Here is a 21,081-nt window from a genome sequence, read left to right as displayed (position 1 = left end):
AGCCAATTTAGTGTGGGGACCTGAGGCAGAATCCACTTTATGAAACCAGATGAGAGACTGGGAGGTGTTCATTAGTATTATTCCAGGTAGATGCTCACATGGAGGAAATTCCAGCCCGGAGCTCCCTGATGATGGAATGGAGCAGGTAACGGGCAAAGGGTGGGGTTGTGACCTCACTGGATTCTCCACCCATCCTAATCCTCCTCCACTGAGCATGGCACGTGAACGTCCTACCAGGGGGACTGCCAAAGTGTGCATTCAGAGGTGGTGCTTGGGTATCTGGCTGGTCCCATAATGCTAGATCCTCCTCTTTGTTCCCAACTCCCAGTGCCAGGTAAAAGACTTTCCCTGATGCTAGTTCTCCATCTAAACCAGTGCTGATGGTGGCACTGAGATGTGAGATGATCACAAAGGTGGGGCTGTGCAATAGTGAACTGGAAGAGAGAGGCCTGGAGGACAATCTCCATATTGAGACATGGGGCCATACTAGGCAAGTTTGCCAGTCCTGCTTTAAACATCTCAGTGACAAATTACCCTCTTTCTGCCACTGGTGGATTGCAGTAGTAGGGATATGAGTGCACGTCTGATAAGTTGAAAAATGGTTGTGAAAAATTTCCCTTGAAATTTCGATTTGTTGAAACATTTCAACTAGCTCTAATTATAAGTGAGATGCAGGGACTTCCAGAAAGGCTGAGAGTGGAGATGAGGTGAGATCAGCCCAGACAGCCCCACACTGGGTCTTTAATAACAAGAAAATGATGAAAAAACATCAGCACAGGAGATGTTCCAGAGACAACACACATCTGATCTCAGGTCCTAGTTCTCAGACTGGTAGTTAGCTGGAAAATCTCACATTGCTCTCTGGTGACCCTCTATGGCAGATCCAAGGAATGGCATTTAAGCCTTCAGACAGAGCCATATTTATTAATCCATAGATCCAGAAGCTAAGGTTTAGAATCTCTGCTAGGTGTGTTAGTTATTGGGAACTTAGTGCCTCTCTGGGACCAGACATTAGACTGCGACTTCACTCGCATATGTGCACGTCCACACATATTGCTTGTCCATACTTCTCCTCTGCTAGGTGTTGGGTCTTTCCATGATAATGGGATGTCAAGGCTACATAGGAAGAATAAGGGGATACCAGAATGAGGGGATCCCCATGGCTCTGTGCTCTGTACTCCTGTTTCTCAGAGAGCATTTATTTTGGGTGTTATCACCATTCACAGGAACATAGAACTAGAAGGGAGATCCTGAGTCATCCACTCTAGCCCCCTTCTATCACAGGCAAACCCATTGTAGAATCTCATTCACAAATTTATACATTTCATCTTAAAACTAGGCTGTTTGCCCCCTTTCCCTCATTTCTATAGGGAGGCTGTTCAGAATCTCACTTCTCTGATGGTTAGAAACTTTCTTCTGATCTCCAGCCTCAATTTATTTGTGGCCAGTTTATACCCTTTTGTTCTGGTACCTGCATGGTCTTTTAGCTTAAATAGCTCTTTTCCCTCCCTCAGGTTTACCCTCCCCTTCCCTGATGTATTTATGGAGATCAATGAGATCCCCTCCCAGCCTTCATTCTGCTTAGCTAAACAAGCCAAACTTTCATTCTTTTCTCATCGGATGGGCTCTCTAGTCTTCTGATCATCTTAGTAGCTCTTGTTCGCATGTAAGCACCCATTGATGTCAGCAGGAATTGAGGGATATCTCAGCACCAGACAGAATGTGCTCAGGACCTCACAGGATCACCAACTTGTAATTCCTCAGGCTGGTTGGGGCTTGGTTTAGTAAGAAGCCATATGGGAGGTGTGGTTGGAAGTTCTTTGCATTGTTCAGCAGAGATCTCCTCACCAATCAGGGCCGTTGCTGTTGTTATGATTTATTATTTGCATTGTGGTAGCACCTCTGAGCCCCGAACATGGACCAAGACCCCATTAGAATCATAGAATTGTAGGGTTAGAAGGGACCTCAAGGGTCATCTAGTCTAACTCGCTGCCAAGATGCAGGATTTGTTGTGTCTAAACCATCCAAGGCAGATGGCTCCAGCCTCCTTTTGAAAACCTCCAGTGAAGGAGCTTCCACGACCTCCCTAGAAAATCTGTTCCATTGCCCTGCTGTTTATTGTGGTAGGCATGGTATAAACGGGCTCTTCAAGACAGCAAACCCCTCATCTGCAAGGATAGAGAAGGAGACGAGGGGCTGTAATATCAGAAAGAGGCAAGATGACACTCAGAAGTCTGATATAGATGTAAAAGTAGCGCACACCCTGAAAGGAAAAAAAAAAGTCAGCCATGATTACTGTAGCTCAACATCCTTGGATCCAGGCAGCCCTCTCTGAATATTGGAAGTTCCACTCTTCATTCATTCCTGGCTGCTGAAAAGCCTGATTAAGGCACTTTCTGTCTTCCCCTCCCAAATCCTGCACATTGAAGAGATGCCTAAATACATCACTGATTGAGATTTATCCTCCTGCCCTATTCAAGGAAACAAAGCATCTATTAGCTTTCTTGTGTCAGAAAAGATCAGCTGCAGACCAGGCCTGACAGGACGAACGACACATATCAGAAAGAAGAGAGGTTTCTCGGCTTGGAGTAAGTAGGTGAAATTGTAAGTTAATTCATAGGAAGGGAGAACAATACAAAGGAGAAAGATTAGTTGCAAGGCTGTGTTTCAATCAATGGCTTTCCCTGATTTTACAGGGCCCAGGAGTGAAGATGAGCTGCCTTCAGACAGACACAGGGACCTGCTTAATTAATCTCTCCTGTATTCTATAATAAACAGGGCCAAGGAAGAGTGCGGGAAAACTGTGCAAATATGCTGCAAATTGAAGCCTGGTGAGCACATGACCTCTAGAGTGCAACAATTATAGCAGGCTCTGACTGCAGTGGGGCCAGTGACGCAGGGCCAGTGCAGGCCTGAAGGGCTGACTTGCACAGAGGCAGCTGTGGAAGGGTTTGGAGGATTATTACGATAATTATAGAGGGTGAAGTCAGGACTCTAGTGATACAAACCATAGGTGCTGGAACTAGGGGTGCTGGGGATGCTACCGCACCCCTTGGCTTGAAGTGGTTTCAATTATATCCAGGGTTTACAGTTTGGTTCAATAGCTCTCAACACCTCCACTATAAAAACTGTTCCATACCCCTGATACAGATGCATGATTAGCCTGGAACAGGTTGGGGAAGGGGGCTGATTGCGTTAACGATGTGTCTGGAGACAAGTTACCAAAATAATAGTAATAAAGGAGGGAATGGATTAGAATGCAGATATTCAAGGGCCTTTATGAAGAGACGCAGTGCAGAGATGGGTGGAGAGGCAGTGCCTAGCCTTAACTAGAAATGGAGACACCGTTTGCATGGATTCAGAGATTTTAAGGCCAGATCTCCCATGATTTTGAATACTTCCACATTTAAAAGCCCAGTTCAACTCCCACCGAAGTCAATGAGATTTAGGGCTGTCAGCGCCGTATTTCAGATAAAGGGACCATTTTCTTAGCACCCTCTCCCCACCCCTCCTCCTGAGCTTATCATCATTATTATTATTATCATCAGCATTAGTTATAGCAGTAGCGATAATAAGCAGTACTCACTCAGATTCGCCAGGGGTATTGCTTGCTGCTTTTTGCAGCACTCAGCAACTCCTGATCTTGTTGTACAGACATGAAAAACTAAGGGACATCCCTTGTAACAAGGGACTGTTGGCAACCTTAATGAGATTCTGCCGATGAATGCTAATGGGAGATTGATTGAGCTGCCGGTCCTGGGTCTGATTTTCAGAGGAACCGAGTATGAACCAGAGGCCATAGGAGCAGAGGGCACCCGGAACTTTCTGGAACTCAGGAACTGTCTCAAGTTGGGCAGCCAAAAATGGAGGTCTTGAGACTTGAGTGGCCGCTGCAGAAAATGCTGGCCTGAAATCATTAGGCCAAATTCTGCCCTCGTGGCAGGAGTTAGGAGGATCAAGACATCAGGGAAAGAGCATATTCCACCTTTGACTCTGGACCCAAGGGCTACTCCCAGTGTCTATTGGTGGGCTGAACTCACAGAGCTGAGGTTCTGATCTGAATCATTCCAAAGTTCAAGGATGTCCAAATCTGGGGATTAGTTTGGGAACACCATCAGTCCAGAGAATGTAACAGTCCAGCTCAGAGCTGCTTCTCCCAGGCCAGTGCGTACAGAATACTAGAGCTCATTCCAAACCGCAGAGAAATGTTGCTCAGGTCCTCCTCTAGGGAGTTGTGTATAAGTCCCTTGCCAGATAGGAACAAATTCCATTCCTGTTAATTCATTCTGTTTGCATAGAATTCTTTAATTCATTTAATTATTCCTAGGACCAGACGAAGGCCTAGAAACTATCACCTCAATCTTGGGCCCCAGCTCCTGGAGTCAGGTGATGAGGGAAGAATCTCAGCTTCCAACTTAGCCCTTGTGGTTGTAAAGAAAAGCTTATAAATGTAACCGACACAGCAACATCTACCTGAGCATACAGAGAGCCTGACAACCATTCTGAGATGACGGAACTGCCCCATGCATCTCAGTGGGAGCAGTAACTCCAAGGCCTACTCCTCTGGGGGACCCTGCCAGCACCACCCTCACAGAGGACTTTGTGTGAGTGCAGTGGTCCTAGCCCATCCAACCAAGCAGATACATTCCATCCACTGGGGGAAGTACTGGGAGGTCCCTACTGAGGCTGCTGCTGCTGCTCCATGGAGGACGGGGTTCCTTCTGCCACTCCTGCAGGGTGCCACTGCTCCTGCTTCTTTGGGAAGAGAGGCCCCTCCCAGTCACTGCCCCTCTAAGTGAAGGGAAGGACCACAACATAGGGACCCTATGTTGTGATGTGCCTCTGGCTTCAGGTTGCTTTCCCCTGGCCCGGACTGCTGTGGATGAGCTCATGAATCCTCATCAGGGTTTCCTGGTCTACCTTCCCTCAAGTGACAGAGCAGCCGGGGAGCAGAGCCCTGTGCTGGACTATTCATTAATTCCTCTCCTGTTATTATGGCAGTGGGTCCTGCAGGACTTGTGAGATCCCAGTTCTGCTGCAGGGCTGCACTCTAGTCCTGGGCAGGGGTCTACCAGGGAGTCCTCTCCATGGCCCTTGGTTAGCAAAGATGGTTCACTTGGCCTGGCACTCGAGAATGGGCTTGTCTGGAACCTTGGGCCCCCATTCTTCTCCTCCTTTCAGTGCCAGTTACAGGAAGCTGCGTGGTCCACCTCCTCACAGTTCATATGATGCCCCGCTGCTGGCATGTGGGCAACCATGAGAGAGCCAAACAGGAGAACATGGAGTAAAGCAGAACAGCGGAAGGGCTGGAGGAGGTTTCTCTCCTGAGACGGACCAGAGAAGAGGACTCATGTTGTAACAACATCCAGAGACTGTGGGGGAAAAAAATCAAACAAGGAACGCCTTACAAACAAGAACATGTGTCTGCATTTATTAACATTTCCAGCTCAGATTTAATTCTCGGCAAGCGTTCCTGCCTACACAGAGCCCTGCGCGTTGCACGAAACCTCTTGTTAAGTTCCATACGAGCCATCGTTTTAGTGCATCCTCCAGGGGAATCTTCAAACAGATTCCATAATCTCGCTGATAAATGGCTCTTTTGCAAGACACTATTTACATTCCATCACCAGAAAGGCTGGCGACTCTCCCCCTCCCACCTCTTTTAACCCTCTCCTTCCTGCAGCCCTATGAAATGATTCCTGAACCTTTTGGGGGTGGGAGCAGCTGCTGGTGGGTTCTTTAAGGAAGAAATAGAATGACACTCTGGGGATGATGGTGAGCTTTCTAGGCCAAGGACCATCTATCATACTGCGTGAATATAGTGTAGCTACAACAGTAATCCTGGTTGGGGCCTTTTTGGGTTCTGCTGGAATACAGTCTAGAGGAAGGAAGGCTGATTTTGTGAATAAGGCCCTGGACTGGGACTCAGGAGAGTTGGGTTCATTTTCTGGTTCTGTCACAGACTCCCTGTGTGACCTTAGATCAGTCACTGCATCGCTCTGTGCCTCAGTTTCCCATCTGTAAACCAGGGATCATGATGCTGCCTCTTTGTCTGCCCAGTCTGTTTAGATTGCAAGTTGTTTGGGACATGACTTCTCTCTGACTATGTACAGCACCAAGCACAATGGTATCCTGCTCTTGATCGTTATCTCTAGGCACTACTGTAGTAGAAATAAATGCTAAGGGCTGAATTAGCACTTTGCAATCAGCCCAGACTAAGAGATCATGTGTCAGAGAGTCATGGCTTGGTCTCTGCTTCCCCCATGCTTCATGCGAGTCATAAAATGTATGTCTACCGTGCACACTAAGCCCAGGCTCTGACTTAGGTTTGAATCCAAGAAGCCCCCTTCCATTAACACACTAATCAGTCTGACTCAGGTCAGCAAGCTCTCAGGACCTGGGTGCTACGACCCTGCTGGGGTGGGGTGAGTCAGAGCCCAAGACCCTCTCTAACTTGGGTTCAAGCCCTGTCATTTTGTGGTGTGGAAACAGCTCAAGTTACAGTCCTGAGCGAAGGTATGGACATGTTAGCACAGCTGTGAGACCTGGCTCCAGCAATTGTAAATCCAGATTCACAATGCAGTGTAGATGCTCAAGCATGGGCATGGAAACCCCCAGTCCACAAGCCCGGGACCCACAGACCTGGGCTTAGTGCACATTGTAGGCATGCCCTAGCTGTCCAAGTTTCTTTGCTGCTTACTTCCCCCTTTGTTGCATCCCAGCTGTGCTGGCCAATGGTTTGGAGGAGCAGAGCCCGGAATCCACGCTCCATCCACACTCACCTGCATAGGAGCAAGAGTCCAAGCCGAGCAGTGGAAGCTTCTCAGCTCCCTGGTGATGTGGCTAGTCTGTGCAACAGAATAAAGCAGCACCTTTCACTCTGCATGAGCACATCAGGCACATCACAACTGAGCCCGACATAAAGATAGCACGGTGATGAGTATGGGATAAGTGCCTGGGCAGATGGATAGACAAGATGTATTTGCAAGCATGCTTTGATGCAAGCTAACATTAATTAAGCCTTTCTACCCCCCTGCAAGGTCCTATGAGCAGTGAATTATGACTACGTCCAATTTACAGACAAATAAACTATGTAAATTGAGTACGTCCGGGGACTCAGTCACTACAGGCCCACCCTGCCTCCTCCTCGTCACTTACCTGGGACAGGCGCATTTTAGGAATTAACGATAGACAGCCGCTTCCCACAAAGCCTTGCAAGTTCCAGTTGGAAATTTGTATTTGCTGCAGCCACCTGGAACGGGTTCTATTTACCGGCTCACGTTCCGCCAGGAATTTGTTTGCTTTGGAGGGGGAAGAGATGGTTGAGTTTTGTTCTTCAAAGGTAGAGAGGACCAGATCTTCAGCGGGTGTAAATCAGCACAGCCTGCTGATTCCAGTGCTGATTTACACCCGCTGAAGGTCTGGCCCAAGAATGCTGAAAAATAATGAACACTTTCTCTCTCTCACTCTTTCCATGCTGGAGGCCACCTGCTCCATACACCAGGGGAAAAACTGCCTTTACTGACGCAACCAATGCTGGAGTCCTGGAAGAATAATGGATTGTTATTTAATGGGTCTATCTCAGTGGCCCAACTGAAACCCCATTGTGCCAGATGCTTGTACAGTAAAATATAATCTCTGATCCAAAGCCTACAAGCTAAATGGCAGAACATTTCCAATGCAACATGTTTTTCCATCAGAATATGCTGCTGTGTCAAAGCCAAGACATTTTGTGGCAATATATTGATTTTTTGATGATGTTTTTGACGGAAAGATTCCTATAGTCCAGGATGGGTTCCCTGGTCACCTCCAGAGAAAGAGACCCCGATGGGAGACCTGACCTTTTCAATCCCAAACAGGGCGTTTCAAAACAATTCCATTTGGGGAATATATTCAAAAGGGTTTGCCTTTGTGCCAAAGTGAAACAAAGTGTCCTATTACGAAACCCCGAAAGCTGTGGCAAATTGGAATTGCCACTCTCTGAACAGCTCTGCTCAACAGACAAAGGCTGGGGAAAAGGAAGTAGGACTCTGGATGAACTATTTTTTCTGACATGTTTTCCTTCAATCAGAGGAATCATCTCTCTCGCTCTCTCTGTGTCCCCTTCCGTTATAGTAAGCTCTATGTTTCCTTTCACTTTCCCAAGTAAATTGGAATGAGATAGTGAACCCAGAATGCAGCCTGGACAGCTGTGCACTCTCCCCTTCAGGTTAAACAGCCGCCTCCTCCCATTCCTTGGCAGGGGTGGGAAAGGTTTGCGTTGGCAAGAGAAGGAGCATTATCATTATCCAGTAATGGGGAAGTCAATTAAAAGTCAGCCATTGCAGAACGCTTCCTGATTACTCTAATTATCCAATCATTGTATTATCTCACTCAGCAGTGCGACCCGGCACAAGGGACCGAGGACACCCAGGCCCCTTGCTCCTCAGCTGACATTGCCATGTGCTCAGTGCTCGTCGTGGCTCTTAAAGGGGACTGCACCTCATCTAAGCAGGTTGAGCCAGGATGGAGGAGACCTTGCCAAACAGAGGCGGTAAGCAGTGGGCCCATTCAGTAAGCCGCGCTTGCCCTTCTCTGAGTCCCTGGCTGCAGCAGTGTGATAAGCTGGCCCGAGGGAGTGCTGCCTTTCAGATGACCAGTGAAATTGAGGTCCGACCCCCTCTTTGTCCTGACCATTCCCAAGTAGTAAGTGTGCTCATTCCTTTGGACCTGTCTAAGTTCTAGAAAAGCCACTAGACCGGGTACAAGAGCCAGCAGAAATCGACTCGTACTAATCCTACTAATAACAACCCTTTGAGTTTCTATGGTGACTTTCAGCAGAGAATCTCAAAGCTTCAGACAGGCATTAATTAACCATCAAACCTCAGCCTGGATAGCTACAAATTAGCCTCCTTTTGCATGAGAGGAAGCCATGGCACAGAGAAGTGACGTGCCTTGTCCCTGGTCTCAGCGTCAGGAGTTAGAACCCTGGAGTCCTGATTCCCAGCGGCCTGCCCTACTCATTAGTTACCACTTCCACTCCTGATGCATCACAGAGGCAGCTGGCAGGAGATGTATAAAGGCTTGCAGTATAGGGATACAGACTCTACCTTGCACCTATTTCAGGATGACAAAGGCATGGGGACACCTGGGGACCTTTTCCTGTGCAGAGTTGACACCTTCTGAGCTTGCAGATAGGTTGGTGAGTGAAGACAATGAGCAGACCTGCTGTGTGGGGATTATCAGGAACACCCCCTTTCCAGCATTGTTCTGGTCTGCCCCTTAGGACTCCTCGCTTCATGAGTGACCATGCAGCACAGGTTCCCATCTTGTGGTTGCATCAACCCTAACTTTGTATCTGTTAAAACTGAGGCAATTGCTTTTAGATGGGTGTAATTAAGAAGCCATTACTGTAAAGTTTCATTTCGGTTTATGCCTTGGTCTCCATTTGAGCAAAGAAATATGAAATTAAGGTATTAGCTCTTTCAGGAAGATGAGTCATGAGCTAGTACGTTTCAATAGTGATTTCTCAGTGGTAATGACTCAGCTTTTCTCTTTTCAAATCCCCCCTACCCTTCCCTAATTTCTCGCCTCTGGATAATTTATTTTAATAATAATAATTAATAATACATTTATAATTAATAAACAATAGTAATAAATGAACGAATCACAGACAGAATTGGAGAGAGAAATGATGAAGAGGACTCCAGCAATGCGAGCGTCCTCCCAGCAGTGCCCAGCAAACTGGAAGTGTGGGTGTGGGAGATTCCTCCCAGTCCCAGCAGTGATCTAGGAATGCTAGCTGGGCTGTTAGCTGTGTGCAGCGTCTTCACAATATTGCCTTGATAAGTCTTAGCTGAGCATCAAATAACATGAACTTATGAGAGCTTACCCACAGCGGCACCCTGTCAGTGCCATCTGGGACTCCCAGCAGCATGACCTTTCCTGCAGCAGTGGCCTGTCACTCGTCACTGTGGTATCATGCCCGCACCAGCTGAATAAATGATTCGCTTTCCTCTCACATTCGGGATCCTCCTCTTCATTTGCTGTGTGGCTCGTCCTCTTCTCCCCAGAGCAGCATCAGCCGGGTGCTTCAATCCAGAGACCAGCTCCAACTTTACTGCTGTGCATGCCAAGAAACTGCGCTGGACAGATGTGCCCTGGCAATCACAGCATGCAGCTGAGACTTCTAAGGGGTGAGCTTCCTTATGAATGGCGCCCTGTCTCTGACAGTGAGGAGTGCAGCTGGCAGCCGGAGAGGTTCCAGAACTAAATCAGTGACAGTTAGAATTGTAAATACAGTTAATCAAGGCTTAATTAAACAGTTCAATCTCTGAGCAAGGAGATGGGGAGGAGGGAAAAAAAAACCCATCCTCTGTTTGAGACGGTGAAATACTACTGATCATCAATAATGCATCCCAGTAATGTTCTTGTATGAATTGGAAATGCCAGACAATCAAAGGCCATATGTATTTAGCTTAGATCCACACGATGTCCATGTATTTTTAATAGTGTGGCATCTTTGAAGTGTGTTTGCGAAGCCAGGCCTTTCATGCTGCAGTTGCAGAGGAGAGAGATCTCCTCCCAGCTGGTGAAGAAACTCTCTTTGCAAATTACTCCCCGTCACACACACCCCTGAGCCTCCCATCTCCAACAAGGATGAATTTGCACCTCTGCCCATGCAGGAATGAGTGTGGGAGGGGATGAAACTAGTCCCCAGCATGGGATGTTCCTTCATTACATTTAAAAACTAAGTATCAGGAAGTAAACAGGCACAAAATTCAATAGTGTAATGAAAAAACTGGATGAAATTCCCCTGATATATACATCTAATCTAATCTAATCTAATCTCTCTCTTCTGTCTGTCTGATCATTTTTAATGCACCTTTCACGTTTGTACTTGTGCACAATTTGCTCTATCTACAGGGGGAATGGGTGACTCAGGGGATCAGAATTTGCATAGAGAATCTTTTGCACGTAAGTTCAAAATCCAGGGGTTAGTAGTTGAAGTTAGACAATTCAAACTGGAAAAATAAAACACGCCTTTTTTTAACAGTGACGGTAATAACTACTGAAGGATGTGGTGGGAGCCTGAAGTCTTTAAAACAAGACTAGAAATCTTAGTAGTTGATATGCTCCATTTCAACCAGAAAGCTTGATTCAGAAATCTTGAGGTGATACTCTCTAGCCTGCTTGAAACAGGAGGTCAGAATAGACCGTTCAAATGGTTCTTTCTTTCTTTAAAATCTAGGAATCCATGAACTCGCTCTGCTGTTTTTGTCTGGTGTTCCAAAATATGCTAAGAACTGAGAGACAAACTTCCTGGCTGGCTATATGGATGTTGATAATTTGCACACCCAGTCCAGCCCATGCCTATGGCCCATGATTCTGGCTGATATTTTGCCTGTGGTTTCGGAGATGAAGCACTCAAAAATCAGTAGCCCCCAAATTCAGTGAAGGCTTTTGAAACATTGGATTGAATGACCTTGCCACAGTAAGTTAGTGGCAGAGACCACATATACAAGATCACACTCTATTTCCTTCAATAGATAGAGTGACCAGATAGCAAGGGTGAAAAATAGGGGCACTTTTTATGGGGCAGGGGGGAATAGTTGCATATATAAGACAGAATCCCCAATATCAGGAGGGTCCCAGTAATATAGGAACATCCAGTCACTACGCTGCTGAGGTGCCTGTCCTTGCCTTGGCTCTAGTTCATGGACAGAAAGTGCAGGTCCTTGCAGTTCTCTAAACTGATGCTTCAGAGCCCAGCAAAAGAAAAAAGGGTATGAGAGCTGGTGGGGGAAGAAGGTGCGTTAATACAAAAACTAATTCTGCTTCTATTTTAGGTTGTGAACCTGCTAAATTGCCTGTTGGGTTACGTAAGAGAAGTCATTGTGTTTGTGTTCAAAGGGCAGCCTTGTACGAAAAACTCGGGACACCGCTTGAATTCTAAGTGGCCAGGCTGTGCGAGGGAGATGGAGGGAATGGGCCCTGTTCCAAATTGATTAGTTCTGCTGGCTTCTCATTATTGTTCCGTGTGAAGTTTGGCATGCGAGCAAGGTCATTCCATGTATGGGCCTGTGTCAGTGCAGGCAGTTCTGCTGCACACTTCCCCCCCAGGCCTCTTTTCTTTACCCCTCCCCTCCGTACCACAAACAGCATGCTGCCCGCACTAAAGAAAATTAAAAAACAGCCCATAAATTTTACATGAGTTCCTAAGACCAAGGAGAAATTAATTTGATGTTGTCTTTTGATAAAGATGTAGGCCTTTTTTTATTTTTTTTAAGGTTGCAGTTCTGTTCTTGTGATAATATTAATAAATAAGAAAAACCCACTTCAAATAAGCCCCTGGCTTGTAAATATGAAAGAAAGAAATAACAGAACACAAACGAAAGAGAGCGAAATAATAAACCCACCACTTTTGTCTAGATTAGCCAGGTGGGAAACTCCAAGCACCAGCCCCATTCACCCCCCCGGCCACACCCCACACACATGTTCTGTGCTCTGATTCATGAGCCACAATTGATGTAAGTGTGCAATACAGGGGTGGACAGAACCTAGTAGGAACTGCCAGGAGTATGCTGAAGAATGGCGCTTGTAGCAGCCTGCATGGAACTTGGTGGGAAGAGAACAGGTTGCATGACTTTGGAGGAGGCCTGGGCAGTCAGTCTGTGTGCCCATGACTGGAATGCTAGGTGCTGTTGAAACACCTCTATAAATAGTTCTCTTAATAAAGACTTTGTGTAGTTTTAGAAACATGGCGTTCCCTTATGCTATCACCCATCACGTGATACATGAAATAGTGCTGGCATTTGGTTTTTAGAGGTTGATTTTATGTCAGTCAGAAAGCTCCCGGCAATGCAAAAGGAGAAGGAGGACAGGCAATAGTTTTACCTTCACCCTTTTCAATCCTTTTGGATGTTTTATGAATTTTCATTCATTTGTACCCACATGAGGATATTGTACAATAAGTGCCTGGCACAACAGAATGCACAATGAGGTTATCTGCACTGTGCTGGACCATTGCTAGAGTTCTGTAGCATTTTTAATAAGGGTCCTGGCACTGTGGCTCCCCCTTCTGGACATAAGGGGAGCAGAAGGATTAGGAAGGCCGTTATTCCCAGCATTCCTGTTCCCTCCACCTGTCAGTGCCCTTGTTCAGAGCCAGCCACAAACCGTCTCCCTAGTTAGACATAATGCCTGGTTCTGCTAGATTTGCCTATTCTCCTCTCCTTCTTCTTTCCAGACATTGCTTATAAAACTGGCATGAAAATGAGAGGTTGGCTTTAGAGGAGTTTGTGCACGTCATTTTTTTCTACCCCTTCCCCTTCCGTGACACTAGGATCAACCGTGCATATCATCAAAATTTGCTTACAGAATAATGGTTTTCATTGACTTCATGGCTCTTGGGTCATGCCCCACCAGCTGAGTTCAACACAGAGATTTATTATATTTCTGCTTTGCAGCATAGGTAGCTATGTAATTGGTATAATTTTGTTTTTTTCTGTGCACTGCCTCTTTATGTGTCTAGGAGTCTGTCTGTCAGCAAGGTCAAAGACCACTTTGTGAGGCAGAATTGATACAGAGGAGACAGGCACACTGTGCTCTCTCCTGGAGACTTTACTTTGGTTCTTTGTAGTTATGTTGGTTTTTCAGCTTAATTTGAAATATCAGCCAAGAAGGCATCTTGTTGCTCTTTTAGTCCATAAAATAAAATATTCTTCACTTACTGTCCTCATCTCTGATGTAATGTTAAGTTGCTGGGACAGTGTTTAAGGCGGGGTCCACTGCAGTCAATGGAAAAACAGTAGCCTCCAAGTTCCACTTCAGAGGTGGCTGCATTTCAGTGGAAGGTACAGCGACTCAAGGATGCTGAACTCTTTGCACGTCCAAAATTATGGAATTTTTGGATGCTAAAAATATGCAGGATTGAACCCAAAGTGCATAAAATACCTTGGGGTACTTCAGGATCATATCAGTACATGGAAGGTTTTAATAATATTCAGAGCTGGCCAGAAAATTTCAACATTCTGATGAAAAATGAGGGGAAAATTCTGTAACTTTAAAAATAAATGTAAAAGCTTAAATATGCAATCCGCCCCACCCCACCACCACCACCCACACAGTCCTTTCAACCAAGCTCTGATGATTCTTAAATAAAGACCCAGCAAAGAAAACACATCCTCTTTGGAAATAATTCTGTAGATCTCCGGGAACACGAATGTGACAGGCAGCTGTTGCAATGAAATTATGTATGAACATGCACAGATCTTTTAGCAGAATACTAAACAAGCACCTGAGATTTCTGCTGCTGCCGCTGAGAATCCACCCACTTTATTCCTACGTTGTACAATGACTCTTAAAAGATATTATAGGGAAGGTGTTATAGATCAGTTGGCAGGGTTTAACTTGTTTAATGAGCTTCGGGGCACAGCGCAAAACATATTAGTTCACATGGGTCTTTAATTAAAGACTAGGGACAAATCTACTGTTTATTCATTTCAGTTGTTTGCCTCTGATCGGAGGCTCTTTTAAGCTTTATTTTAAGACTCTCAAATTTCATTGCAAAGAAGGACACGTGAAGATATGTATTATGTTGTGTATAACAGTAGCATCTTGGAGTCCCAGTCAAGACCAGGATCCTGTGGTGCAAGGTGCTGTACACAGAATGAGGGACAGGCCATGCCCTGAAGAGCTTACAATCTAAATAGACAGGATAGACAACATGTGAGAGGGAAAATGTAGTATAGATGTGCCTTGACTGAAGTCATGCAGCAGACTCAGGAACAGAACCCAGAACACCTGACTTCTAATTCACTGATGGCTCCATGCTGCATTGGAGTGAAGGGGGATGTAGATTGACTTTACTCCCTGTTTTAATTTCCAGCTTTATCAGCCAGGTTTGTTTTACCCATCCCTAGCCAGCAGCACCCCACTCTACCAGGTTACAGGTGGGGAGTCTCCTAGCTCTTGGTTAAAAGCTAATTTAGAGACCCAGATGGGGTACTAAGCAGTCAATTCTGTTTTCTTCTTCTTCTCCTAAGAGAGAGATAGAGCAGAGCCTTTCAGAAAAGGCTCCCTGTCACAGGAAAGGGCTCTTTTGTATGCGAGTCGCAGCGTCTATTTTTCAAGATAACCTTTATTTCATGTACCGAGTGTTAGCTTTGCTGGAAAAGAGAAAAGCAGAGATAACTCCTTCACCTGTGGAACATTATTAGGCTTTCTTGAAAAAAAGAAGAATGAGACGTTCTGGTGCATGATAATAGAGGTGGAACAAATCAGACAGAGGCGACTGCTGAATTGCACCTCTCCTTCACTGCCTATCTTTGCCATCGCTGTCTGTCTCTCTTTCCCTCTCTCTCTCTCACACACACACACACATTTTCCCCTCTCCCTGCTTCCATTGCCCATTGATTCTCTTTCTCTCTCACACGCACACTCCCAAATTCCACTCTGTCTCCTCAGTGTATATTTAGGGAGCGTCCACTATTTATTCTTTGCACCGTGGTGTTGTTTAGAGGCCCAGCCCCATTGTGCATGGTGCTGTTGAAACATATAACACAGCGATAGTCCCTGCCATGCAGGGCTTACAGCCTAAATAGATGATGAGGAGAGATGGACAATATATTTTCAGTGGAATCGTTTTCCATTAAAAAATGCCGTTTCATCCAAAGCTCAATGTTTTGCAGGAATCTGCTGGTTTCAGTGGGAAAATGTTCAAAGCAATTTGACATCGAAGGGGATTTTTTGTGTTGACTCTTGTTCTGTTTCAATCTGGCATTCACATTTTGTTTCACCTTTTGCCTTATAATCTTAATACAGAATACACTATATTTTATAGTATAATATTTTAATGTTATCAGAAGAAAACGTTTCAATAGGGTTGCTTTGATGTTTTCAAATGGAACTATTTCTGTTCAGCAAAATATTTTGAGCTTTCATCCCAAACGAATAAAAACGTATTTCAGAACGCTGGAATTCCATTTTCCGAACAGCTGTGAAGACGATCTCCAGTACCCCCTGAGTTTCACCGGCTTGTACTGGATATGCACTAGCTCAAACAAAAGTTGTGAGTTTGATGCAGAAATTTCTGGATCTTCGGCCAGAGTCGCAGAAGGGATCAGACTAGATGATCATAATGATATTTTCTGGCGTAAAATCAATGAATCTATGTGAGACAACAGTGGGGTACCACAAACAGATGGGGGAGTACAAGGGAACAATGAGAGAGTTTTGATCAGCCTCTCAACCTCAGTGCAGGCCTAAAGATCTCCCAGAGTCTGATGCACAAATTTAAGCACTCAAGGAGTTTCCTGCTTGTGGCTAGAAAGACAGTGGTTCAGTAACATCCATAGCACCATATCCCCCTCCCTTCCCAGCACCCCATGTTGGGCCCCTTAGCGAAGTTCAGAGTGCCTGCCTGCAAGGGTGTGCAGTATCCCTGCCCACAAATGGACGCTGTGCATCTCTGCTGGAGCCATGCTCCCGAGGGGCTGGAGAGGGACCGGGGAACCCCATGAAGTGTGAAAGCACAGAGTTTCCTGGGTCTTGAGGGAGGCACAGCTTGCTTTGTTGGGGACAAATTTTTCCACTGGAATAATTAGGGGGGAACTGCACCAGGGAAGTCTCACTGAGGTTCTCTCCCCTCCTCTGGGTTTTCCCTCAGGAGAGGGGCTCTGAGTGCTCAGGGATTTGTTCCAGAGTCACTGAGAAGTGAATTTAACCCATTGTCTTCCTCTCACTCTTTGTCCATCTGCTTCTCGACAAGAAGCTTCAGATGCCCCCTGGACATAAAACACTTATAATTAAGGGAAGGAGAAGCCTGAAGAGAGAGACTGTGGTGTGGGTATGCCGTTGAACTGGGAATCAAGAGACCAGTCAAGTCCCAACTCTGCCACTGACCTGCTGCGTGACCTTGGGTAAGTCCCTTTGCCTGTTTCCACCTCTACCTTTTGTCTATCTTGCCTATTTAGTCTGCAAGGTCTGCAGGGCAGGGACTGTCTCTCACTTACATGGAGTGCTTAACAAAATGGGACCCTGATCTTGATTAGGGTGTGCCCTGATTTAGTGCCAGATCCCTCCACCCTTGAAGAAATAGAGAGCATGGCACTCAATCAGCATTTCTACTTGTAGAGCCAGCATGGGTCAGCAAACCTGGGCCTCAATTCATGCTCATTGTAGCAATTTCAGCAGGTGGCAAACTATGCTGCTTTATCTACTCTTTCCCATCCACAAACAGACCTCCAGCCTCCAATATGGCAGCATGGGACACCGCAGGCAACATGCATCATTCCCCTGGCATCCCACCTGGGATTGGGGTTTTAAACAAAAATTGGAAATAAAATTAATGATCTGTTGTGAGTGTATTAGCGGCAGCTTCTCCCAGGACGCTGGAGCGGTGCAGCTGTGTGTTGTGTAATGTAGGGGTGGGTTTATGCTGTAATCACAATGCTGTATATTTACAGATCTTGAGATTTCACATTGACTGGATCCTACCAGCTGGGGAAAAGTTCTGAGGCTCGTGTATGTCAGCAAGCACTTTGCAGAGAAGTTGCTCTGAAGCTGCTATGCAGGATCCGTGCTGCACCATAAATTACAGGATCTTTATTTCTTAGCTATTTAGCTCTTACAGTGTAATTAGTTCCACTTAATGTCAACTCTTACCAATATGTCTTCCATTAGCTAAAAAAATTATAGCTGAGTTTTAAAATGGTGGTGATGCATTAGCAGCTTCTGGACTCCAGACTGGGGGTGCGAGAAGAGAGGAGGAGATATCAAAGGGGGAGAGAAAAGGTCTACTGTGTGAATGTCAAGCCAGGCTCCTTTTACTCTGGACTCTAACAAGCAGAAACCCCCCCTTTCCCAGGATCAATAATCCATCCCAGGCTGCAAGGAGGAAATACACACAAGGAAGCTTGATTTGAATGATAGAAAACAGGAAACAGCTTGTTTAGCAGCATGTCACTGGTCTACATTTTCAAAAGTTACTTGCAACTGGGTTCCCAACTTGAGACAATGTAAAGAAGCCTGATTTTTGGAGGTTTTCTGAAAATCAGGCCCCTTTCAGGCCTCTCAAATCAGAAATCACTAGTCACTTTCAAAAGTTAAAATTTTTGGCTCCTCCTTGCATGGAATTCTCTCCCCATAGAAATTCAGAACGGCCAAGAAATGTGGCGATCACAGGCTTTGTTTGGAGAGTCACAAGCAAATGTCTCCCTTTCTCCTGGCATTCTGAGTTTGGAGCAGCAGAGGGATTGGGAAAGGTAAGAAAACAAACTGCAGAAAATCTGTGGCCAGAGGTGGGGCAAAGGGAAGGTAGCAAACACATTGCTGCTAATACTCATTCCAAGTTTATAAAGAATGTGGATTGCGCCAAAATGTATCCACCATAAAGCCTAGCACAATCTGGCATCTTGGTTCTACCATGAAATAAACAATATTAACAAGAACGTTTTTACAACGGAGCTTACCAGCCCAAAGTGAATTTCAGAAGTTGGATAGGTGGCTATTCATGTCGGCAGTGATTAGGCCTTCATCCTATCAGGCGACGGGAACAATATCATGTGATTCAGCTGGCCAAGCGCAACTGAAGCAATCAACCCAGATGGAACATTCAATATTACAGCAAAACTGCTCATGATAAATCCTTGGAGACTGTATCTATCTATGTATCTATGTATCTATATATATAAGGAATTTACTGAATAAATTTAAATAATGAATTTAGTCAGAAGAAATCGTGATCTGCAAAACTCCGTGAACAGAAACAGAAGCTAAATTCATCTGAGAAATTATTCATCGCAAATTATTCGCTCAGTTTTAGACCATTCCAATGGAAGAGATTTAAATTGGCACCCAAAAATGCCCCACTTTCTCTGTCCTGTCACCTCCACGGGGCAGTCAATCTGTGTGATGATCTCCCAAGCAGGAGCTTGCAAAGGCCTTGGGTGCGGTCAGTCACTAGAAAGGTGGGAGGCCCTTTTTCGAAGAGGAGGTTAACATAGCGCTACTTACCACTGAGTCTGGGGGCCACTCATGGTTGGGAAGGAGATGGAGTTTTATTCTGCAAAGAAGGGAGGGGACTAGATTCACCACAAAAGCTTGCATCATAAATAGACAAGGCAGACAATGAATGGGAAGGGAAACAACTGACTTAAGATCATGCAGTAGGTGAAGGGTGGAACTGGGAATAGAGCACATGTCCCCAGACTCCTCCTACTGCAGTGCCCTGCTCATGGCACCACCTGCCCCTTGTGGTGCCATCACTTCCCTCTTGTGGGTTCATGCACCATGTTGCTCTTTCGGCTCTCTCTCTTCACTGTTGTGTGAATGCATGCCTCAGTTCTCTCCGCGGCTCATGCATCTCCCACTTCCGCACAGATTCCTGCTTCCTCCTGGATGCACGTGTCACTGTGCAGGTCTCATTCTACCCAATGGGGGCGCCCGTATATACACCACCACCCTCTCCATGTTGCTGTGTGCCGCCCTCCCTCTCACTCTGTGCCTGTCAACCACATTTCCCAATTCTGTCTTTATTTACTGGCTAATTACATTTATTGCCTGTGTGGGATATGGTATTGTGGGATCACACCATTTCCACTGCAGAGAAACCTGCTGCCCACACTGACCCTTCACACTCATTTTCTTCTGCTTCATTTTTCTTCCTGGAATGAAATATGACTTTGTCTAGCAATGCTGCCCCAGACACCTGCCATCTTTCCTTGCATTCTCACCCCCATAACTCTGCCAGTCAGAGAGCTGACAGGGGAGGATGATGGAAGTGCGGAAGTTAAGATTAGTGCTTGACAGATTTAAACATAGACTGGCTAAACCACTACCAAATCTACTGGGCCCAGATTAATCTCTGGTTCTCGGCAGAGATTGGAAGATCTGCCGCGGCAAAAATGTCCATCAGAAGAGAGGTTCCAATGACACATTGTGATTGCATCCTATATTCTACAAGGAACAAGCATCCAAGCCATGCAACCCCAAAATTGGCCGTGCAGGGGACCTGGCTACGGCAGGTTGAGGATACACTTATTCAGTGCATCCTGGCAGCAGCTGTTTTGGTGGGGCTCGGTGGCAGAAAGTAAAGCTGGCCACAACCAATGGAACCCCTGGGGAGAATGGCAGTGGACACTGGTCTCTATGGGGAAGCATTTCTGAATCTCACCATGAGTCCCAGAGGCCAGATTGACCCTGTTGGCAATTCAGTTCAAGGAGACTTCATTGGTATGGCAAGAGGATCCAGTACATAACAGAGACAGTCCCTCAGGTCTCTGTCAGAGGGAGGCAAGCTCCACCCAAGATAGAGATGAACTCCATTCTGGGTTATTCCCAGCATCCATTTGTCATCGGTGTCCATTCCAGAGCCGGTGGCCAGTTGGTACTTAGCATGGTGACATCTGTCTCCTTCCTCTCAGGGCCAGGAACCGAGTTTCATTGTTGCTTTTTGATGGGAAGCCTTTTAGGATTCCTGACTGCTGGAAAGACTCTCCCACTCCCCCATGTCTGCGATTATGGGAATAGAAAACAATCTCTTTCTCCCAACTTCTGCTAGCATGGTGGCTGTGCAAACTCTGTGTTTCGATGGTGTCTTATCCCTTCCAGTTTCCATCTCTAGTGCATGGCTGCTGCTTCTGTATTTGGCAGACCCTCCTTAGGCTTGTACTGCAGTGAGGTAGCCTGGTGGGATCCCAGCTCCCCGCAGGGATCTGTGACAGTCCAGCATGTTACTGGTTTGGATTTGTTCTTCCCCGTGACTTGTGTGTTGGTGTTTTGGGCGCGGAAGGAGTACTTTGTTGAAGGAAAGGTGTAATTGACACCAGGTGAGGGTGAAATTTAGCCCAGTGGAGGGAGAAACCTTCCCTTGGTGGAGTGGGGAGTAAAAGAGAACCACAAGACCTGCTTTCTCTGTTCACATGAGTGAGAAGGCCTAGAAGAGGCAGGCTGAAGGGGGAATGGAGATTGTGTGTTCTCTTAAAGAATCAACACAACTTATAAAACAGGGAATTACCAGGGGAGTGGAGTCTGTGTGCAGAGCCGAGAGAAATTTTATTGAAGAAAGATATTAAGAAGAAGCAGCCGATATTTGAAATG

Source organism: Gopherus flavomarginatus, chromosome 17 (assembly GCF_025201925.1).
Source record: "Gopherus flavomarginatus isolate rGopFla2 chromosome 17, rGopFla2.mat.asm, whole genome shotgun sequence".
NCBI lineage: Eukaryota > Metazoa > Chordata > Testudines > Testudinidae > Gopherus > Gopherus flavomarginatus.
Note: the sequence above shows the minus strand (reverse complement) of the source record.